Source organism: Manacus candei, unplaced genomic scaffold, assembly GCF_025592945.1.
Source record: "Manacus candei isolate 608988 ecotype Guabito, Panama unplaced genomic scaffold, ASM2559294v1 h1tg000003l, whole genome shotgun sequence".
NCBI classification, from domain to species: domain Eukaryota; kingdom Metazoa; phylum Chordata; class Aves; order Passeriformes; family Pipridae; genus Manacus; species Manacus candei.
Window position 1 is genome coordinate 16,754,309 of NW_026138051.1, and position 19,029 is coordinate 16,773,337.

General features: G+C 43.8%; 1 protein-coding gene and 1 long non-coding RNA gene across 2 annotated transcripts in view; one reads left to right on the forward strand and one right to left on the reverse strand.

Annotated features, from left to right (window-relative positions):
- LOC127470752 (transmembrane protein 182-like) overlaps positions 1 to 19,029 on the reverse strand; it is a 66,935-nt gene that overhangs the window by 27,222 nt on the left and 20,684 nt on the right. The window lies entirely within an intron of this gene.
- On the forward strand, positions 1,259 to 18,214 carry LOC127470816 (uncharacterized). The gene is made up of 4 exons (XR_007904401.1): positions 1,259 to 1,368; positions 1,747 to 1,838; positions 5,316 to 5,353; positions 16,926 to 18,214. It is a non-coding gene; the product is annotated as an uncharacterized LOC127470816 (long non-coding RNA).

A 19,029-nucleotide genomic window follows, 5' to 3' on the forward strand; every position in this document is an offset into this window, starting at 1 on the left:
AAATGAGTGATTTTCTCACTTCTCTCTGGGCTTCCTTTCTTAGGAAAATTTGTTCAGTGGTATTTTTCTTTAGGTTCTGGATGTGTTTCTGGAATGGCAGCGAGTTCCCCACCCTCCTCTGTGGCAGTGCTGCCTGAGCCTCTCTCCAAGCAGCTGATGGAGGATTTGGAGAGAGCTTGGCTGCAATTCACCACCTTCAGTTCCTTCCCAGTGACAGCACCAAGTTTTACTTGGGTTTCTACCCAGAACACAGATAAATCTGCAGCCAATAATGTTGAATTTGGGCACACAGACTCTAAAAACACTGTGCACATAATGCCTTTAAAAATTGACTTTATTCAGTTGGGAAATATCACCCCCTGCCCTGTCCTGCCTTTAGTAACTGTTGTTATGTCCCAGGATTCACATTTTATATCTGGAGGCCACTGTTGATTTGTTTCTGGGGGTTTTTTTATTATGTATACAAACAACTCTTGTTTTTATATTTTCTAAAGAAGGAAAAGAGGAACTTTTAAACATTGTATTCCCATGTTTGCAGGTGTGTATTATGGTACTTGAAAGGAAACAATTTCCACAAATATATATATATGGTTGATGGAGACCCTTTGGGGGTCATGATGTGCAATGAGAAACTCCCAAACAGTTTGTCAAGGCACGACTTTAGTCAGAAACTTAAGCCTGAGCCTGAAAATAATCATCTGGTTTTTTACTTTTGGTGAGACCATACAGTCAACAAAAGTTGGGCTGAACCACAGTGACTTTGTGCGTGTTTTTACCAAAATATCACCCACTTGGGACTAAGACCCTGTAGCAGTATAAACTAATAGCTTATATTCAGTAGCTGCATTAGTAAAAATGAGAGAAGATATTAAATGGAAACTATTTGGAGTACACCAGGAAGTCCCAGGAAAGCAGGGGAACAGACAGGTTTGGTGCAGCTTTTCCAGGGCTCCTGTAACTGAGGAGTTTCCAGGTCCCCATTGATCATTCCTCTTCACACCATGTGTATAAAATAGCAATTGGAGGCTTCAGGAGTGTCATGTCTGCATGATGAGTCCATCAATTTTCCTTGGCTGCAGGTTTCCCTTCGGTGGCTGGGAAGTAAATGATGAGAAGCTGAAGGAGAAAGCCGTAAATTACTGGGCTCTGCCAACTCCAATATCCACAGCCTGACGGCTCCTGGGTTTGACAACAATCTGCTTGTCAGTCTCTCTTGCAAAATATTAACATGCTCAATTATCAGAGGTGTTAGTCAACTGTTAAATCTGAGGATTGAGCAGTCCAAAGGCCAGGGATGGGCAGGCCCATCTTCCCTTCCTGCTGCAAAGCCTCTGCTAAGGCTCAGGAGCTGCTCCTTCTCTGCCTGTGGTAAGAGTTTCTTCAGGGTTAATAGTATTTTTTGGGAAATTCTGTCTCCTTCTATGAGAAAAATGGAAAGCAGGGCACAAGTGTTGTTGCTGGATTCCCCTGGGTGCAGCCTGAATGTCTGGTCGTGGGAATGGGCTGTGCCCAGTGCTCCCCAAATTGGTCTCTTTGAGCAGGCAGAAAACAGATCCTGTACTTTAACAAAGCCCCAAAGTGGGAGGAAAAGCCAGATCACCTTCACTGAAGAGCATTTTAATAGCTAGTAACTCAGGTGTCTCCTAACAGACAGCCCAAAAACTCATCTTCCTCTGAAAGACCCTTTGGGAAAACCATCCCATTTGAGCTTGATTTTCTCTGTCTTCCTGTGCTTTTTCCCCTCAGATCTGTGACCTGGTGCTGGGATTTGGACCTGTTGCCTCCATCAGACAGGGAACAGTCTCTAAAGTTGGAGAGAAATTCCCAATGCAGTAAAGGTGGGTTGTTCGTTCTCCCACCTCACCCAAAAAATATGAATTTTAAGATCATTTTACTGTCAGTAATGGAGGGAATCCATTTAATTTAAGTTACAAGGCCTCTCAAAAATTCCTATGAATTCCTGTGGCTATAGTAAGTCCTCCTGTAATAACATCTCTGGTTAAATAAGCACTGACCACTGGTTTAGAAAGCTCTGAGACACCTCCCATGCACTCATGTTGGCAAGTTTTTTATAGAGGAGGCATTGATCAATTATTACATTTAATTGTTTGTGCGGAATTTAAAAAGAAAGGTGTATTTTTAAGCTCACTACTTTGCCTCAGGCAATGATGATGAGCATTAGTCTGTCTCCTCATGCTAAAAATTAGGATGGGCTACTGCAGATAAGGGTGTTGTACTAAATATTAGAAACAGTCACCTGGAAACAAATAAAAGGGTGAGCAATAAGCACATGCAAATTTATCCCCCATTTCAAACGTGCTAGTAAATGCTGACTTTCATAGAGGGACTGTGGTGCAGGAGGAGGATGTTGGGCTTTGCAATTACAGTCCCAATCCATTCTCCAAAGATTAAAGTTTTACACAGTGGTTGTTCTGGGGAAATTCGCTGAATCCTAATATTTAAGATGAAAGCATAATGAAGGATGATTTTTTTTTTTTTAAAGAATTGTCTGATAGGCTTGATTTGCTGGTTCTCACTGAAGCAAAACTTCCCTCTGACTTCAATTATCAGTAAATTATGTTGACCTCAATAAGGGTTTTTGCAGAACTGGACCTGTAGCATGAATAGGCTGTTCTGTGCAAAAAAAAAAGTGACTGCATGGAAATGGCATCTTCTTACTCATCAGTTCTGCCTCCCGAGGGCACACGAGCTGCTGCCTCTGCCTTTAATGACAAAAATGAGCTTTTGCTGCTCTTTCCTCCTGTGAGACCTTCAGAGCTGCTGGGACTGGGCTGAGAATTTGTGCAACAACGTGAGAGTCTGGGTGAGAACCACCCTGTAGGGCAGTGGTGTCCCCCTGGTGCTCCACACCCACAGGGGTGTGAGTCCCAAGGTTGTCCCCAAAAAGGCTGTGAGCCCCAAGGTTGTCCCCAAACCCCTTTCCCCCCCCATCACAATAAATCAACCATCATTTTCCCAGTGGGCTACTCCAGACTGAGAGCTTTAAACTCTCTCTGTTTGACATCCTCCTGATTTATTGCATTTGTAAAGGTGACCTTAAATATTTTAATGGTAATAATTCTTTCAAGGGCTTGAATCAGTAAATGTGCTGTGTTCATATTTTGGCATTATATACTGGAGGCAATTTAATCCATATAAGCAGTTTCAGTGATATTAACACTGTAGGCAAACTGATACTAAAGTTTAAATGTCAGAGAGAGTTTTCATATTACATCTAGTGCAAACAAAGCATTTTTTCTCCAACTACTGACGCATAAAATACCAGGAGATAGTAAAGACAGAGAGTGCCAATGAATCTGAAATAAACAGGAGGTGAAATTTATAGTATTTTCAAATATGTGCCCTATCCAAGGACTGCTGCAGCTGCACAGATCTATAAAATTAGAGATAAGAGGAAAACCTTGTAGTGCTCCACAATAAATGCACCTCCACCAGGGTATCTATCTGGATTTCTGTAACTCCTTGGAGATTTACTGTTTCCCCTTGGATTTATTACCCACTGTGCATACCATGGATGGTATCTTACATTCCCTCCATTGGCCTGTTCATTATTTAGTGACAGGTCCCAGTTATAATCCCTGTGCAGGAAGGTGCCATCACCTGGCCACCCCCTCGTAGGAGCAGAGAAGCTCTGGGAGGATCCCACCAATATTTATCCAGCGATGCTCTGGGACCTGTGGATTCAGGCAGGTTTCCATCCTCTGGCCCCAAAGCTCTGGGTGGCTTCTCACACTCCGTGGCAGGCCAAGACTTTGCCTTATTGGGGAAAAAAAAGCAAGGATCGGGTAAAAGGATGAGTCTTTTATGGTTTCCAGCTTGCAGTGTTGGATAAATGATGGGATGATGATGGACTGGGTGGGATAAATGATGCCTGAGGCTCTCCAGAGCCACTGGTCCTGGGAAGGTGCACCTGAGCCCACCAGGAGCTCAGTGGCACCAGCTCATAAAACCTGTGCCATATGGTCAGAAGGTTTATTGTCCATGTGCTGCTGCTGCAACCCCATAAAGCACCAGGGATAATGTGTGTGGAAACACGGGCTGCTTGTTTGGGTGTTTTCCTGTTAAGTAACCTGAGCTGCTCTGAAATGTCCTGCTGGCACCACTGGGCAAGAAAAGGGGCAGTTGTAGGGAGCAAACTCACTAAAAATAAGTAAAGTAAGCCATGAGTGATGTGTAGAAAGTCATAGGAGGAGGAGGCACAGGTGCTGTCACAGGGGAAGGGAATGAGCACCGAGAAACAAAATTTATGAGCTAATGATGCTCCTTTTTCTAAGGATTTTTTCCTTGTTTTAAACCCTCTGAAGCTGTGGTGACCATGGCTCCTGGGTATGTCCATCACTGTCACTTAGGTACATGGGATGGGGTAGTGGAATTGGCAGTGCCCCTTTATCCTAAGGAATTTTGGAGGTGCCTCAGACAATTTTAGACAAATCCTGCTCCTGGGGTGGTAAAAAAGGTCCTCAGCCTTCATCCTTCCCTGGCTCCCAGAGCTCCCAAACTAAGCCCTGCTAGACCCTGATGAGATGTCCCAGACCAAACCAAGAAGAGCTCAAGACCCCATGGGAGGAAGGGACAGCCTCTGTCAGGAGCAGTTTCTGTAATTATTCACAGAACTCCCCCACAAATAACATGTGCCCAGCAGTGTCTTTGCATCAAGGTGAACGTTTTGCATTCCAGGCTGCAGGAATCAGCTGGAATGGTGCTTCTTCCGTGGCCTTTTTGGCCACGACCTGAGCACAGCCTGCAAACTCCAAAACCTTTAAAACTGGAGAGAAAACGAACGTGCTCAAAAGCTTGTTGTGAATTTCCATCTTCTGCTGAAACAGAGCCAAGATCATTAATTCATATTCAGATCTCTAATCAATATTTCGAGAAAATCAAAGTGTAAAGCTCAACCTGTATAATGGTGTTTCTGTCTTCATCCTGATTGCACTTAATTTCACCAGGGTCACACTGAAGAGCTCAGCCTTGTTTAATTCTAAACTCCAATGACAGTCAGAGGAACGTTTTTAGCTGTGGCTCTGCAGGATTTTTTTTTTTAGTCAAAAGCAATTAAAAGGCTTTCTTTGGCCTCCTTAATTTGGCAAACTAAATAAGGTGTTCTCGTGGCTTGTTTCTCCACAGAAGATTCTATCACTGTGTTTAAAACCATTTATGGAATGACTTGTGAGAACTGCTGCCACCTCGATAGATGATACACCAATAAATTAAAGGCACATAAAATGATGGATTCTGATAGAATTAAGAGGATATAAATTAATTGGAGACTTTATTGCTGTTTCTGTTTTGAACAGGGTACTATGGCAGTGCATTCTGGCAACAGGCTGGAAAGGTAAATTAATCTTTATGCATCATCATCAAGCAGTGTAAACATGGCCAAACTTAATTAGGGCATAATAGGTTGGTAAGTGTCTGCCCCTCAGAGGTGAGATTGCTCTCTGGCAGGTGATCACAGCCCAGAGGACTATCAGGCAAGGTCTTCTTTCAAAGACTGGTAGTATCTCTGCAAGCCTCTGACAACAAATCCTATGGAAAAACCACCCCAGAGGCAGCTTTCCACAGTCCCAGGGGCAAACACAAATGAAACATGGCCTGAGATTGCACTACTTTGGCAGTAGAATCTCTTGTTTTACTGCAAAAACAGAATAGGAGTAATTCAGACCTCCAGCTGGGAGCAGGATGGAGGTGCTGGGCACCCCCAGTTCATCTTCCCACACCTATGGGCACCCTTGGGTGGGCTGGGAGGGAAACCCATGGAGAGGGGAACTGGGCTGAAGTACTCGTGTAAAAAGAGCAAAAATCTTACTTGGCATATTGTGCTTTAGAAATTATAGCACATGAAGGAGAGAAATGCAATACAGCATCTCTTTTCCCCTTCTGTTTCTGATACTAGTTTTTGTCATTAGCAGCTCCATTCCTGTGGGTTTATCAACCCATTGAACCCTTACCTCTCTTTTCATGGCAGCATTTGGACTTATACTCACATATACCAGCATATATTTATCCTTACTAGACATGATCTTGCTTCTTTAACGGCCAAAGTTCACTAAAGGAACACAAGACAATAATTTCTATTTTAAAAACAGCTGCAAAATGTAGTTCAGGAATCTCTTAGGTTACGGGGGGGAAGGTTGTGAGAAATTTTGGGGAACTGATTCTGAGAAGAAAATGTGTTCTATTGAATAGTTTCAGTCAGTCTAGATTTGATGTCTGGGCAGAAGAAAATTCAGGCCAGAAAGTAAGTTTTAGTTTTGGGGCAATTTTAGTTTAGTCTGCTTTAAAACTCATATTGCAGTGTATGTTTGGTGTCAACACCACGATGGTGACACGGGTATGAACTGGTCAGATGTGGAGGGGCAGATCTTTTTCACACTGTCAGGCACCAAAAGGTGTCTTAATAACTGACAATCAAACAGCAGCATGATCTTGAAACCCTTGCTACTTCAAGGCACTTTTTGGAGTTCAACATGCTTGTCTTTATTTCCTGATAATTGTGCTCAGAGTTTGCTGCTGCTCGATTGCCTCAGGAATTAGGATATGCTTTGAGAGCAGGGGGAGGACTCCCCTGCCAGCACAACTCTGCAGAGCAGAAAGCATCTCTCATTATGGAAATTATCATAGATGTTGTATGAAAGGGAGGAAAAAATCATTCTAGAGCCATGGTAAAAGTCCACTGCAGAACCCCAAGGAGGCCACTTGCACCCACCTTGATAATCAGAATAAAACAGAAGGAAATACACAAAATGTTAAGTTCCAAACTTTATTTGGTCACTAGCATCGTTGCAGAGGGGTTCTGTGTGCTTTAATTTCTATTTCAATTTTTCAATTCACTTTTTAATTCCCTCTTTGCTCATTTATTACATGTTTTCCTCATTGTTTCCACCACCTAAAACTAAACCAGTTTAATCCATCTATACCTCAAAGTCAGATTCCATCCCTGCATCTTACTTTTGTATTTCCACTCCTGGATAATAGCTTTTGCTACCAGCCCAGTTTAAAGTCTTAATTTTGTCTAATTCCTCTAAATGCACAATGATTCTTCAACTGGAAAGGAAAGAGAGGAGCTCGGAATGATCCATATGTTGAAGTACTGTATTTTCATCATTTAAATGATGAACTTCCCATCAAATATCCACAAATGTACATTCATGACTCCCATCCAATGATCTATTGGCCGGAGGCACATACATTGTTTTAATTTATTTTGGAGGAAAGGTGCTTTCCTGCCGAGTTTGGATAAGCTTTCTCTGTACCAAACAGATGTTCAATAAAAGAGACTTTACTGAATATGACATATAAACACAGGGAAAGAGAAGGAAGGAAGGAAGGAAGGAAAACTACAGGCTGTGTGGATTGCTGGTTCATCAAACAACAGGCCACAGTTTTAATCAGGACCCTGATGTCTTGGAAGAAGGTAATGTTGGCACGTTGCCGGTGGTGGAATTCACTTTGGTGAACCCACTGAGAGATCACAAAGTCTCCCAGTCCTCTGATGGATGTAAACAGTTCCTCCCATCACGGAAAAAACACCTGGCAAATTTTAATTGCGTGGTCTGGGAGAATTGCAGGGGTTGGTTTGGAGGTGGCACGTGAGGGTTTCTTCCCCACCGCCCAGTTTTGCTTTAGGAAGAAAAAAGGGTTTCTTTAAACACCCAAGTCTTGCATCTATTCAGGCTCTTCCTATTTGGAGAGAGGTGCTATTTAAGGAGGCATTGAGGAGCACAAAGCCAGCCTGATTCATCGGGAGATCAAAGAGGGAATGCTGCCTTTGAGATAAAGATGGCTCTGCTTTGAAAGGCTTCTCCTTTGTTCAGGAGCTGCCACGGGATGTCCACCCACCCTGAGTAGGAACCTCCTCCTGAGGGACACACAGGGGGAAAAAAGCACCTCCTCTGCCTGCTCCAGGTGAGCTGAACCTCGGGGGCGAAGTGGAAATTTTGGATGTTTCCATCAAAGTGAGACTTCGTGCCCGACCTTCTCCAGACCTTCCCGGCTTCCCGGCCAGATCCCAGCAGGGCAGCACAACGGGGTCCACGATGTGCTCCCACCTCTTGGCAGATAATCACACTCAAAGCTGCACCTTTTCAATTTTAAGACCCCACTGAAAACCTTCTTATTTGCAAGATGTGAATCCCAATGGTGATTTTCTAAGGAAGGCGAATTAACATTTTCCACCCACTGTGCTTGCCCAGGGACAGCTCGTCACCAGTTTGTCCTCACTCTGCCTTCCAGTACTGATGTGTCAACGTGGGGAAAACTTGGAGTATTTCAATACTTCTGGGATCATTTTGGTAAAATCTGATGATATTGAAGGCAATGGGGAAGCAATAATGTCCCTGTCATAATAAATTATTTTATATCCCAGTCCTCAGTGTGAGCCACCAACCACTCAGAACCAGGTGTGAATAAACAGGAGTCTCCAGTATGACCCTGTGATGATTTACTGAATCATTACTACATGTAAGTATCCACAAGCAGGAGCACCAACTCTCCAACGCCAGCTGATGAATTCAAACATGAACTGAAGTTTTAAAAACACTGAAGCCTGGGCAGTGTTTTTAACAAGATGGATTGGCAGTTTTAATAATTCCCAGATCCCAAACACATATGAAAAGAGCCCTTGATGAGAAAGGTCTGATTACAAATAACCTGCAGAGAGATGAAAGTTCGTTTTTAATATCTGTTTTTTTAAGTCCGCTTTAGACTTTCAAGAGGCTTCAAAAGAAGGCAAAGACTAGAAAACAGTTTGATTTAATACTGTTAGATGTGTGAAATAAAATGCTGGACAATAAGAGATGTAAAACAAGCAACAAGTGCAAGTGACTTAAATCAAATTAAAGAGCTAATTGAAAATAATGGAATTAAAACCTTTTTTGGTTGTTTTTATTCATCTGGTTTTCAGCACTGTTTGCAACAGCATTTTTTTTTTTTTTTATCTTCTTTACTTTGAAGAACAAACTTTCTCTGCCATGAAAGACAATGATTTTAATCAGGATCTGAAATGTCATTCCATGGGCTGGAGATGGTAAATGCCAGGCAGGAAGAGAAGCACCATCAACACAAACCAGCAGGGCAACCACAGAGCTGTGTGGCCTTTGTCTGTGGAGCTTTCTGATACAACACCATGATACTGAGGTGCTTTAGCTCCCTTTATACTGATCCTCAGCAACACTTCTTTGCTTTCATTCTCTGTATAAAGGAGTTCTCTTTTTCTCTGCTGTGGCACACTCACAGCTCCCACTGAGCCAGTCTCTGACTCCAGGGAGTAGCCACGAGGTATCCACTGGTATCATGTTGTTCTGAGGAGAGTTTTTGTCTAGATCACCCAACATGGAGCCAGCTTTTTGTTTTGTTTCATTTTTTAGATGGACTTCAGGGCGTGTGAAGAGAAATGGGTTTGGCATTGGATTACTTAGGTGGGGTTTTGTACCTGATGTCAAAGGAGTGACTCCTCTGCAGTGGGATTGGTGTGACTGCAGACCTGCCTGTGCTCCAGGGTGTTCCTGGTGTGTGGGAGACCAGGTGTCCCAGCAGAAACATGAGTGTCCCTGTGGCTCTTCCCTGTCCCACTTCTGTCCCCCTGCCCAGTGCCACTGCAGTGCCAGGTTTTCTCCTGGCTCTCCTCTGTCCATTCCCAAGCCTTGTCCTCGTCCTCCAGCTGGTTTTGAGCTCCAGGGCAGGGATGGCTCAGCATTTGCCCACAGGGGTTGTGAATGCCAGAAGCTTTCAGGGCTCAGAAAAATCCTGTTGAGTGGAATTGATGATTTAAAGGGTCTTGGCCAAATGAAAGGATAATTCTCTGACTGCAAAGTGCACCTGCAGGGAGATGTTACCAACAGACCTTGGATGAGGCTTGGCTTCACAGGGTAAAATTCAATCTGAGCCCACCAACCTGTTAAAAGCATTTTGTACAGAGAATTCCAGCATAAATCCCTGTCATCAGTGGTCAGAAAGTTCCCTCCTTTTTTTTTGACTGGAAGCTCCCAGAAATAACTTCCCTATGGGCTTCAAAGACGGGCAGCATGGTGGGTTCAGCTGATTTAGAGGTTATTTTTGCTTTATTCCATCCTGCACACAAGCAAACAAGGCTGGGAGCAACCTGGTCTAGTGGAAGGTGTCCCTGCTCATGGCAAGAGGTGGAATGAGATGATATTCAAGGTCCCTTCCAACCCAAACCACTGAAGGATTCTGTGATTAACTGTGCTGCCTTTCTCATGGGCAGCTTAATTTTAAGTCTTCCAGAAGAACAAGGGAAAAACCAACTGAGACAACATGAGGACAATTCCCCTGCTTGTGGGAATGGTATTTTTAAATGGAATTATTCCCCCTATGTGCTGCTGTGCTGCCTCCTCATTAGAGGGAGAGGAGAAGTGGGTGTGCTCAGTCCTGAGCTCTCATGATATGAGTAAAGAAATCACTCCTGGTGCTAAAAACCAAACTGACACTGCCCCTCAAGTTTGGTGAAATATCCAATCAGTCTCAGTGAGCTTTTGAGGGAAAAGGAATAAATAAAATAACACACACACACACACACACACACAAAAAAAAAAGGGAAAAAAAAAGAAGAGAGAAAACCCACCAACCCCAGTGTGTTCCCATAATGAAGGGTCTAAAAATGCCCCACTCATTGATGCAAAATTACAGTTATTGTTTATCCTCCTTCTACTTCACACAGCTTTATACAATACACACCACGAAAATACAAGCAAACAACCGACACATTAGTTAAGAGACCTTCCATTTTACTTTGGCAGTTCACGATAATGGAATTTAATTGTGGAAAAAGCTGAATAATTTTAGCTGAATGTCATTTGGTTCATTCAAACTGGGAATCAGGGACATTTTTAACAAAGGTTTTCAAACTTCTTTTGAAATCAGGAAGCTGCTGTGCACAGATAAGGGGAGAGGTTTGAGGATTCTCTATCAGAAATTTCAAGGTTTTTTCCATCTGCTTTTTCACATTAACTGGTAATTATCCAGAAAGGCACATAATAGTGCAGAAATGACAGAAGCTGACAAAGGTTTTCCTAAGATATGTAAATTGTCAGTGATAGGCAAGGTGCAACAGAAAGCCTTTCTACAGCACAATTATTTATGCCAGTTCCATTTGCTTTTAGGTAGCGCTGATGGTTCCCCGGCACCGCCGCCTTTATCACGGGCCCTGCACATTCCTCACCACCAGCACGCAGGGAAGTGGCAAAATCCGGGCTTGGAGCTTGGTGGTCTCTTCCAACACCTCTATTTTCCATTAAGTGCACACACGGGGGCCTGTGGAGACATTTCTGAGGAGCCTCATGTTTGTTATAACCTCCCCCTGCTTAAGTAAATAGGTGGGATCTTTCCCACTGGAACAGCTTCCATGTGTTAGTTCTGGGTGGTTTAGGAGTCCACCTTCCCCACAGCAGTGCTATTTGAGGGAGGAGGTGTTATAACACTCTGAGGTTCATTAGCCCTCTCTGCTAATTGCCTAATTTCAGCAAAGAGGTGAACCCATTGAAGATACTCAGACAAATTCCCTTCCCCCAGCTCTCACTGCCCAGTGTGTCTCTTCCTGGGGGTGGGAAAGGTGGGTGCTGGGACAACCACTCCATCTGCTTTTAAAAACTCAGTCTGGGAACACAGAGCCAGGGAATAGTTTGAGTTGGAAGGGACTTTTTTAAAGGTCATCTCGTCCAACTCCCCTGCAATGGGCAGGGATGGCCAAATCGGGGTATTCTTACTTTACATTCCTTGAGGGAGAGAAGATCCTCTCTCCCTAAATTGCCCAGGCAATTTTAGGAATTATTAGCCACAGGAGGGTATGACATGTCCCTGCAGGTCACCAGGGTGGGCTCCAGGTCTTGAACAGGGTTTTACACAGGTACTTTCAGTCTCTGCTGTACAGGCAGACAGACTGAGGTTGATAAATGCCTCCCTTCCATAGGAGAGGTCGGGTTGGCCTTCTGAGTCCTTCTGGGAAGTTAATTCATGTTTAAGTAAAGAGAGAGGGGCTGTGCAAGGGAGAAATTCCTGCCTGACCTCCCCCTCCACAATTCAGCTCATACAGGAATCACAGGTTTTAATTAACCTTTTCTGAGAATAGGACTTCATATGTAACTACATATGTAATGAGAGGTTACAAGATCTTTAATGGATGGAAGGACTTTACCTATCAGTCCCTGATGGAGTGGCACCAGAGGTATTATGGTGGGATAATTACTCTCCATCCCCACGTGAGTGATGTTAAGTTGCCCTGATGGGAGGTGTTTCCATGTGTGTCTGGGGGGGTGGAATTAATTTCCTTTATGGTAATATTAACTTAATGGGTGCTGAGAGAAAGTAAACAAGATGCAACACAGCAGAGTTATAGAGAAAAAAAACCAAGATTGCATTTGAAAGTCAATGGGGTTTGCTGTTTTCTGTAAGGACCTTGTCTTCTATCTGGAGCTTTGTCTTCCCAAATCAGGGAGGTCAAACCCCTGTGAAAGGCTTTGGGGTGGATGGAGGGGAAGGATTTGCCCCACCAGATCCATTGAGGCTGTAGTTGCTGCCTGAGGAGGGTCTGTCCCTGCAGGAACCAGTCTGGGGTGGGGGGGTGTCACTTGTTTTCTTGATTTTATTTCATTTTTTTAAGATAGATTTTCTTTTGGGTGCTTTTACACCATAAAGAATCAACAAAGACTTTCAAGAACTGCTTTACTTGGTCAGAGTTTAACCTCATCAGGAGGTGAAGCTCAGGGGCTTTGGGTGGAACATCCCAACAGCTGATTTATGGAATCTTCAGCCCAAAAATGGCTCCTGTGCTTGTGTCCCTTTTGTCCCCATTCCTGTTAACTCCCAGGACTCCTTCCTTTCTCTGAGCAGCCCCCTGGTAAAACCAGCAGCTCCAGCTGCTGACACTGGACTGTAGCTCCACTGACACTGGAAAAGCCAAAACATGAATGGAATAAGTTTGGTTTTTTTAAACAGAAGTTGATATATTATTAATTGCAAGAGGAGACCCCAACTGAGCCCCGGGGGAGACTCCAGGACAAGCTGAGATGGGGGACCAGAGCCCAAGCCCAGCCGGAAATGCATTTTGGGAATGTGCAGGTTAAATTAGGTGCCTGGGCCACCAAAGTCATGCTGGTATTTATACAGAGCATTCAGAATATTAAAAAACTGCCTGAGTGTTAATTATGTCCTTAAACTTTCTGGATTTGCTTTGGGTTTAGTTTTTTAGGTTGTTTTTTTTCCCTAAATAAAGTTAAAATTAAATCAAAGCTTACCAGGCCTGTGAAGATGGTCCTAAGTGGTGTGTGCACAGCAGAGCTGAGGACTTTGGAACTGTCATGCATAGACACTGTTAGAGCTGGCAAAAGGACTTTGGAAAGGCACTTAAGGACAGAAACCCTGAGGATGCTCAATTAATAATACCAGGAATGACGCTGTGAATGTGACTTTGCCCTTGTTACACATTTCTGCTCCTCCTTGTAGTGACATTTTGGTCACTGTGGCACTACCAGGGACACTCCTGAGCAGAGAAGGTGCTGCCAGCCCCCAGCCCTGTGTCCTGCCCTGAAAACAAGTCCTGAAAGAAGTTTCTAAGCCTCAAACTACCAGAAAAAGCCTGAAAATAAACAATAGAGGAGCATCTGCCTGAGTTTGCTGCCAGTCCAGAGCCTGGTCCCCCCTCCATGAGCCTCCCATGAACAGGGAAAAACATCATCACAACTCCTGTGAGTAGTTGTACTTCCCCAGCAGAGGTTAAATTTTGGCCATTAAATCATTCCAGCAAGATACTCACCACCAGTCTCCAGCCAGAGAATTATTTACTAAAGCTATTCAGCAAATAATTGGGAATAATGAATCCATCAAAGGAAACTGTGTAGTGAAAAAAAGAGGTGAAATGCACTGGAGGAATTATTCACTTCAACTGATTCACTCAGCCCTGTGAGCAAAGAGCTGAAACAACGGAAGGAGAGAAGGAAAGAGAAAATAGTGATGATGCTTTAAAATGTGATGTTTTGACTGCCCAAAACCTTCCAGCTTCTGTGATGCCAGAGCTCCCCAGTGTCACACCCAGTGTTCTGGGGGCAAAGGGGTGGAAATCAGAGCAGGGAAATGTGAGAATCTAAAACCACAGAAATTACCAGAAAGAATCATCTTGATTATCTGTTATTGTTGGTTTGGGTTTTGTTTTTCTGTAGCCTCTTGTTAGACTTTGAAAGAAGAAAAGGGGGAAAAAATATTAAACGTATTTCAGAGTAATTGAACTGTGTTCACATTAACTTACACTAAAATTATTTTTAATTAAATGAACTTCCCCTGTTTGTAGCTGGAAGGTACTTGTGTGAGATAAAAAACTCCATTCTAATAACGCTGAGACTCACCACCACTTAATTAGCATCACAACTCAAGGCAGGAGAATGAGCAGGGAGGTGGGTCTGTGCTGCTGGGTGGGATTTTGGGCAGGGAAGGTCCCTCCTCCAGCTGCCCCATCCCAGAGCCCACCCGGCGCCTCCAGGGACACCGGGAGGGGAAATCACGCCTCGTATTTGACACAGTTTGTGGCAAAAGCAATTATAATTAACATTATATTAAATATTAAGTCAAGATCATAAAATGTTGATTGGTACTGATTAGCTGTGTAATCCATAATTAGAAATCACTGCACCCTTCAGCAGGTACTGTAGTGCCTCACTCATGATTTCACTGCTAAATTAAGCCAGTGATTCAGCTTTTGCCCTGAGTTTTACTTTTGCATTTAATTTAGGGCAGAAGCACATTCAGGCAAAGAAAGGCACAAGATCTGTTCCTGCTGAGGCTGTTCCCAAACTCTCCATCCTGAGGGCTCCTCACCCTTTATCCACCCACGGGTAGGCAGTGGCCAAATTGCCCTTGGCCATCCCCAGCCCTGCTTTGGTTGTGTCTAAAAGACAAAGGAAGAAGCACTGGAACAAACTGCCTGGGGAAGTGGTGGAGTCAGCATTCCTGGAGGGGTTTAGAGGATGTGTAGAGGAACAGACTGTGCCTGGGGAAGTGGTGGAGTCCCCATCCCTGGAGGGATTTAACAGCTGTGTGGATGTGGCACGTGGGGACATGGGGTAGTGGTGGCCTTGCAGTGCTGGGGGATGGTTGTCCTCGATCTCAGAAGGTTTTTCCAACCTTTATGATTCCATGACTGGATGATCCCATGAAAAATTCCCTGTGTATTTACTCAAAAAAGCTTGAGGTGAGTCTACCTGTGCCCTCCTGGCTGTGCCCAAGCCAAGCAGACAAATCACCATTAGGCAGCTCCAAGATAAGGATTTATTTCTGACACAAACTAGGACACCTCAGCAAGGAGGGATCAGGAGAAGATTCTTTATTCTGAATTGATTTTAGAAGACCAAACCTGGCTGTATATTGTTCATTATTGGGGTGGAAACACCGACCCTTTGGTCAAACAGCTCCGAGAGGTTGGAGGCTCTGGGCTGGAGAGCTGCTTCAGGAGGGGGGATTATTTAGGATGACTATATATTGAATATGTGAATTTATTAAGGTTTGCTGCAGCAGCCCTGCTTTCCCCTAATTTTATGGGTCCATTTATCATGGATATCCATTTGTAATGGATAATGTCATCATTGCACACTGAGAGACACTCAAGTTTTGTTAAAGTAAGGAACGAAATCCCCTCACCACCAGGTTTTATGTCTTTGCTGCTAATTTCGGTTGCCGAGACCCAGCTGTGATTTTCCACAGTATATCTTGGATAAAAATAATAAAGTCTGGGGGATGAAATTCCAAGCCTATGGCAGCCTGGCTGTACCTCCTGGAACTCCAGCAGCCTCCTTGCAGCACTGCAGATGAGCTGGTCCAGAGGGACCTTCAGAGGCTGTGCTGGGCACCCGCTGGCAAACCCTGGGCTAGAGGCAGAAAGCACAGGCAGAATTTCTTCTTTTCCAAAGGCACTTTGGAGTCCTAGGGAAGAAATCTTTTCATCCCTGCTGCAACTGGAGCAGGCTGTGTTATCTTTTGCTCTGATTACCATTGCCTGGGAGAGGGGATGAGGTGCTGGGCCGAGCCCGACGATCCCAATCAATTAAATCAATGAGGCCGTGACGCTCCGCAGATTCTCCCTAACCAAGGGTTTGGCCTAAAAGGCAGCACACACAGCGTTGGGAGGGCACATGGAATCACAGATAACGTGGCTGCTGGGCAGGCTGAGGAAAACAGGGAAGCTGTGCTGAGAGGATCCACATTTCCCTGCGATGGGCACCGTGGGATGCGGCCCTGGAGGGGCTCAGGGAAGCACTGCCCCCTGTGATGCTCACACACTTTTAATTATTCTTATGATTATATTAAAGGCTATATTTTTATGGAAATGATGGGTTCAAGATTGCATAGCTCATCTTCTTTTAAGAGCTGCTTTTGGCTGTTCCAGGGAAACCACTATGTTCTCCCCTGCTGCCCTACCTGAGCCCCTTGAGCAGAGATCTTTACCTGTCCCACTAAAAGCATCCAAACCCCTCTCACTTCTTTCCCCTGGGCATCCAACAACCTGAAAACACAAGAAAGCAGCAGAAAAATGCTCCCAAACCTTGTGTGTTCTTCGCTGTTGATAGTCGAGGGACTACCTCTGAGCAAGCAGCTAAATAAATACATTTAAAAATTTAAGCAGATTCTCATGCCATGACCAGTAAAAGCAAGGTATTTCTACTCTTTCAGCACATTGATTTGAAAAACAAATAGTAAAAAAATAAAAGCAGAATGTCTTCCCTGTATCTCACCCTTCCCTGGGCAGCAGGGAGTTGTTTCTCGGGGCACAGGGCATAAAACTGCATTTGCATCAGCCCTCATCTCCTGCCTGTGATGTACAGCAAATCCCTCCATCCAGCAGCCAGCCTTTGGCTCCTGGAATACTAAAAATGTCGATTTTTTTTTTTTTTTTTTTTTGCCTGCAGAACCAATGCATTAACTCAGAGAAGGGGCAGCAGAAGGAAAGCCTGGAGCCACTGCCCACCCTGCAGCTGGAACAGGGTTTGAGCAGCAGAGATGCAAGAGAAAGAAAAAACACACCTCTCTCAGATGGCTGCAAAGAGAAGGTCTCTGCAGTCACTTCTCAAACACTGAAGATATTCTCATTTAAAAATATCCACTTAAAGGCAGGTTTAATCTCCAAATGGCATTTTCCACTTTAAAAAAAAAAAAAAATCACATACACACAGGCACAAAAACCTTCAAAAAAACCCCTCTCCAGTTATTTCTCCTTCATTTTTTCCCCCCAATTAAATTAATTTAAAATGAGTGGAAAATGCTTTATGTCCTAAGAGCCTGAAACCTCTGGTGTCAGCTGAAACTGGCACTTCTGCTCTCAGCTCCAGCCCTCCCTGCAGGCACCTCTGCTTTGAAGCCTTTGAAGTGTTTGTGGCACAGGAAGAGCCTCTCCTCAGAGAACACCCCTCATTTTATATATATTTAATGTGCAAAGTGTGTGTGAGTGTGTTTGTGTTCCTACAACGTGGATTTTCACCAGGCAGATGGGAAAATGGAAAAGAAATCTTGACTTGCAGAACAAAATTCAAGTAAAAATCACTGTCTTGTTGAGAGATCTTTGAGATCTTCCAGCCTTCATCCATGAGGTTATTTCAGCATCCTCCTGAGGATGCAGTTGAAATGATCTGCTGGCCTTCAGAGGGACCAAAACAGTTCTTTTAGTGCCTGTAGGACCTGCTCTCACCTCTCCCAGCATCAGGATTCCCTTTTAAAGGAATTTCCTTAGAAAAATGCCATCAAAGAACACCATGGAAATGCCACCATGGAAACACCAGGAGCAAAGTAGCTGAGGGTGCCTGTTCTGGCTGGGAGCTGCCAGGGCAGCTGGAATAACCCCCCTGAGCTTATTTTGGGGATGTGAGGCAAGAGAAATGCAATAAATTTGATTGATGGATTTGGGGGTTAATTATTTGACTCACAACGTAAGGACCTCGCTTGTGGAAACGAGGTGTGATGTGGGAGGCAGCACCTGAGGTGGGCTGATGCAAAGTCTCCACCTCAACACCCAGCAGGACCAATTTTGAGGGTGATTTTGTCTAAATTGTTACATTTCCCTTGTTTTTTTGGCAGGGAAATATTTAGAATCGATGCCCCTATTTCAGAACATGTTTATTCACAGTGCCCTGCGATTATTCCAGCCTGTAACCAGTGAAGTTTAGTCAGTAATAAAATCTTAAATCAGCCAGTTCAGCCAATGTTCTTTGAGCCCTGAATGCTTTGGTGAACCTCTTCTCCCCCTGACTGGTTTTTAAATAGAAGAAAACCCCAAAAGTTTCTTACAACATCTCAAATGGAAAAACAATCATGTTCTGTGACTCTACAGAACTGTTTCTGAGGACATGTGATATGTTTTGCCAGGGAAATGTCCCTGCCCCTGTTCTAGGGGTGACTCTTTCTGCTCAACATTTGTTGCTTCTTTTAATGTAAACACAGGGAAACACTGGATAATGGATAGGGAAAATAAATAGACAGGGAATATAGAATTAACCCTGTGTTTTTCACATGCTTGCCCTTCATGCCACTTTATTTTTAATTTTTCTGGCTTTTCTGAAGCCATCCTTGAGTCAGCCAAGGCCAGGTGAGACTTTTTCCTTCTCTACTGATCCTGAACCTTATAAAGCTTCAATTTACTCTTCCATAACCAAACGTTTAGTACCTACCAGGTGGGTTAATTAAAGTGCATTTTTTACAGCTCTGATAATAATCACTACTACAGCACCACAGCAGTGGCTGTAGACTGTTTTTTCATTTGATATTTCTTTTTAACAGTGGTCACACTGTTTAACCCACTGGTTCTTTCGGGTCAAGCCAAAGGTTCTGATCCTACCTGGAAATATCAAGTTCCAAGAGAGCATCACGTGCACTCATGACAATTCCTAAACTAAATGCAGCAGAGAATTTTGGATATAACTAAAGAATAGGTGATTTTTAATTTATTTTAAGAGGAGGAGAAAAACTTAGTAGGAAAAAAAAATGAGAAGAAAGAGAGAAGATCAGTGAATGTCCAACATT